Below are 5,153 nucleotides of genomic sequence, written 5' to 3'. Positions count from 1 at the left end.
GTGAGTCACTCCACTCCAGCCCAGACAAGAAGAGAAAATTTAGAAAGTTCATCAGGTCCCATCAGGTTTGAATGTGCAATGTGATACAACAATCTTCCATCATCTTTGCAGATATGGACACTGACAGCAATATCCTCTGAAGCTGTGAGGGATGATGCAGTGCCCACCACCCTAAACAATCAGCAGTCACACAAGGGGATGCTGGTGTTCACCCAGCTCACTAATATATAATTTTACATCATCCCCAAGTTTCAGAAGTTGCCGGACTCCCACCTCCACACTGTAGCATGAGGCAAAAAAGTCATCCTTGAGTCCAGTTCCTGCTTTGCAGGGGAGGGCCTGAACCAGAGAGCATTAAGGAGAAGCCATATTCTAGCCTATGGTCAGAGATGACGCTGCTTAGACTGAGGTATCCTGCATTTCAGTAAAAGTGCACCAATATGCCAATGAAGTGAAACTCACCTTCTCCTCCTCATCATCTGAGAGCTGAAACACCAGGAAGCAGAAGTACAAGGATGTTTCGAGGGTAAGCTAAGCAAAGCCAGAGGCATTGCTGGCCCTGAAGTCTATCCCTTATCACAGCATGAGGAAAGGGGCGGAAGTCTGCCCTTTTCAGGGAAAAAAAAATGATCATTTCATAAATACTTCTCAAGAAACAAGAAACCAGAACCACCTGAGGCACACTGAGGTGTTGGAGGTTTGGATTTTTCCCTTCTTTCCCTCAGGGAATTTTCTCCTATTTGTTGCCTAAGAGGTGATAACAACCGATACTTAAGAGAACAAAAGATGTGGATGGGAGGAGGAGGAGGAGGAGGAGGAAGGGTGCAGCTGGCCCTCTCTCAGCTGAGGGGTTTTCCCTTGGGAAGGGCACAGATACCGTGAGATTTTGGCTGGGGGTGAGGGGCTGGGCTCAGCTCCTCGCTCTCTCTCCAGGCTGGTGGAGACAGGTGGAGTTTGGTGATGGACCTTTGCTGCCCAGAGGATTTGCTGCCAGTGCAGAGCTTGTGTTCTCCCAATGCTTCTCCTACCATGGGTGAGCCTTTGCTTGTAAGAGCAGCTGTTGAACTGGGACCTTATCAACACCTGACCTCACTGGAAAAAGGCCCCACCATCTACTGGGGTGCCCCAGGGGAAAACCTGGGCCCAGAGCCCTTCTGAGGGAGCTTCTCCCGGCTGCTTGCGGGAACCCGGCTGCTGCTGCACAGCGCCGCTGTCTCGGCCGCTATTTCAGGTTTTTCACCACACTTTAACCAGACACCCCGTGTCTGACAGAGCCCCCGCAGTACCTGCTGTGGCTGCAGGGTTTCTGCTCCGCTCTGTCTGCCCCCTGGGCTGTGCTGGCCGTGCCGTTCCAGCCGCCGCTCTGAGGTTCTGCTGCCGCCGTCCCTCCGTCCTGAGGGCCCGGGCGCGGCTGCCCCTGCGCGGTTGCCAGGGAAGCCCCTTTTCCCTCCCTGCCCGCCCGCCATTGCCCACGGGCAGCCGGGCCCAGCCCCGCCACAGCGCCCCCTGCAGGCGCGGGGGAACCATCGCAGCCGCCCTGCCCGGCCGGGAGCCAGCAGCGCCCCTGCCGGCCGTGCCCGGAACTGCGCCCGCGGGGAGAGGCTGCCCCGCCCGCAGGAGGCTCTGCTGGGGTTCTGATGCTGGTTGTTGGTGCTGCCGTTGTTGTTTGCCCTGTTATACACATACACACACGACCGACTGTATGAAACATCTTGTGTGACAAAAATGTGGTCCCCCTCTAAGCAGAGTATGTAAATTGCCCTCTGCCAGCGCTTGCATAGCTTCCCATGTCCATCTCAGTCAGACTTTTTCACCACTCCCACTATATATTTGAGCCTGGATACCAGTTTTTCCATCTAAGGTGATTAGATTGATAGTTTTTACATGCTGTTCTACTGTACAAGGAAAGACAAGTAATTTCTAATGCAGGCAAAAAAGTGATAAGCACTTCACTGAGTCTGTTCAGCTGAACGTGAATGCTTGGGTGATTTCCCAGCCCAGATGGAGGGCTGCACAACTGCTCAGTTACACTGTGTATATCCACCTAAGCAGCATTCAGTACAGAATGTGGATTACTGGCATGGGCTGGGGGTGGTTGTTCTTCCTATGACTATGAAAGCTACACAAGATAATAAACCACCTTTCCATAAGACCTTATATGGTGTCTGCCTTCACCAGTATCTATCATACAGGGCAGCACCTTGCAGACCTCATCTCCAGCTAATTCCACCAGATGTGGCCAGAAAAGGTCCAAAGCACTTCGAAGTGACTTGTAGGCACTGGTCCAGAGTCAGCCTCTGCAGTGTCTGTGCTAAGTACTTAAACCCTGTGAAATTAAGAACATACATGATGTCAGGAGAAAAACCATTTCAGTCTCAACAGGACCTAAGTACTTCCCTTACCAGTAACATACTGGCAGGAACTCCCTGTGCCTATATGCAGAAAGGCTGACTTGCTCCAGCATTTGAAACTTCTTTGTTTGAGGTCTAAGAACTATCCCATAGGCTTAAATTTAGGCTAACTGCCATATGCTGTCCATCTTCTACAATGATACAAGACACAATAGGGAGTATAATGCAACAGACTACACAAATATGCTTGGGAACTTACTGAATCTCACAAGCCACATATGCTCTTTTCTCTCAAATTATTATATTTATTATGTATTACTCTTCAGATCAGATTAGCAGTAAGCAAATACTGCATACAGCACCAAAAGCAGCTTGGCATTCAAGTTCTGCATCTATACTCAATGCCTCCTACTTTAGGTAGGAGCAAGGTCAAAGACAACTGAGAAGTCAGAACAGGATTTTTCCCTGAGAAAATAAGCAAGTAAAATTATCTTTACACGTTCACTGTGATAACACACAGTTAACAATGGTATTTTCCAGCCAACTATGCTATTTCAGAAGTGGGATGTGCAGTTTTTGGCCAGAGTCCTGATGTGAACTTTATCTGCAAACATACCACGTCCACAAAGTCTACGTAGGTTCCTCTTCCTTCCCCTGAAACCCAGAGTGTTCCAACCAGAGACTGTGGCTTTGGCTCATCGTCACATCCTCCTACCTGCAAGACTGTCATATGTTGAATACTTTGTTATAAAGCAAAACTCCTTATTTCCAAAGTTTATGTTATGCTGAGACATTTTACTAAGAAAACTGGACGTCAACAATGAGATATTCTGAACAGCCAGCCAGCAACCACAAAATTCATGGCAAGCAAAGGGCCTTGGAGGATTAGAGAGCAGCTATTGAGCTCTGCTGTGCTGGGTCTTCAAAGCTTTTAGGAAAAAAATATTGCAGTTTCCATAGCTACCTGCACTAAGTATTCACACAAAGCTTAGTCACAAGTCTAGATACTCATTTCAGCATTATTAACAACTTGAGCTGAGCAAGTCTCTGTCTGGACAATGCAAGGCTTCTTTCTTCAATCATTGTGCATGTTTAACAGAAAAATTAAAGCTTTAGCGAGTACAGGTGCATGCTGCATCTAAATGAAGCAATAACCCTCAAATTCATCAGTTCTTCACATATAAAATACAAGAGCACATGAAGATGCATTGCTGGGCCACACTGCTTCAATACTAATGGGATAATTTGATGACATTTATTATATCTAACATGTAAAACTCCCATTTCACAAGTCTCTCCCAAGAGGACAGCAGGGTAATTGTTTCTAACACTGCCCAACACCTGCTTTAAGCCTTACCTCACTCAGTCTTTGTACAACACAGGGCAATGCAGAAGCACAAAGCAAACCAGCCTTGGTTATACGACAACACTGACTGCAAGTGGATGTTTCTGTGCAATTGAGTTTCTTTCACTTTCTCTAGCCAGCTCCGTGGATTGGTACATTAACTATTGCCCAAGCATGTCTTTAAGCACTAGTTTATGGTTGTTCAACCATTATGAGTTCTGGCTTTCAGTTCACCTGCACTGATCCATAGTCCCATGGAGTCAGGCCCAAACCACACAGAGCCAGGGCATGACTCCAAAGTCAATTCACCTGCAGAGCCACATATTCGTACAACAGCCCAGTACTGACACCAAGTATTACATTAGGGGTCACTGATTGGAGATAGAAACAACACAAACTCACTGAGGTTCAACAAACAGCTCAGAGTTTATTACAACAGCTCTTTTTATAGGGGGTTTGAATCTCCTGGGTTTGGGCAGCTGATTGGTCTGGGTCTTAACACCACCCAGTTCCCTGCCAATTATATTTTTGCAGTTAGGATCAAACGGGGTTGGGTGAGGGTCCCTTGTATGTGTTTAGATCTAACCTATGACTGCTAACCCAGGGACTTGCTTATCAAACTAGGAAAGCCAAATTGTATTTCTTATTATGGCCAGATTTATCTGTCCAGCTACAGAGCAGCTGTACTGTGACAACCAAGTTCCTACATTTCTGAAAAATTTGCCTGTTTCTCCATAACTTTTGCCTTTTTTTTTTTTTCAGCAATTAACTCATTTATTTGTAAATAATTCAGAAATGGGACTTCATTTCAGGCTCCCATGTGTTGGCTTAGGGTCAATACTCCCATGATAACAGAGCAAAAGGGCAAAGGAGAAGCACAGGGAAGGATTATTCCCAGCCTGTTTGAAGGGCATGACAAAACCCTCCTCCAGTCTACAAAAGTAGATTAAGATTTGCTTCCAAAACATCCTAGTGATTTCCAAAGGTGCTGAGTTCAGGTACTCCTGTGGGAAAAACACTGTTTCATCAGCAGATGTCTGCTTTTAGAATCAGGGAGTGTCAAGAGTATCAATGTTCTTGAAAGGCTCCTGATTTTTGTAACTGCTTGTCTCAAAAACAAATAGCACCCCATAAGAGGAGAGTTAACATCACAGGAAAAAGGCTTCTCATAAGTGTAGAACACTGACCACAATTGACACTGGCTCAAAATGTGCAGCCTCTCTGTTCCCAGGACACAGTTTTTTGTGTTTCAATACACAAATTATACCTTTCCAGTTCCCTTAGAAGATGCAACAGTTCTGTCTCATGTATTGGAGTTTCTGACACTGTCCAAAACCATGATGTATTTTCTACAGGAAATGGGCAACAAGGCAACTGGCCTTCAGAGGAAAAAGTAAAGGCCCATCGTTCCCTAAAACCAAACACTGATGCACCAATCAAGGACTCCAAATAGAGAA

The sequence above is a fragment of the Prinia subflava genome, chromosome 16 (assembly GCF_021018805.1).
Source record: "Prinia subflava isolate CZ2003 ecotype Zambia chromosome 16, Cam_Psub_1.2, whole genome shotgun sequence".
Lineage (NCBI taxonomy): Eukaryota > Metazoa > Chordata > Aves > Passeriformes > Cisticolidae > Prinia > Prinia subflava.
Note: the sequence above shows the minus strand (reverse complement) of the source record.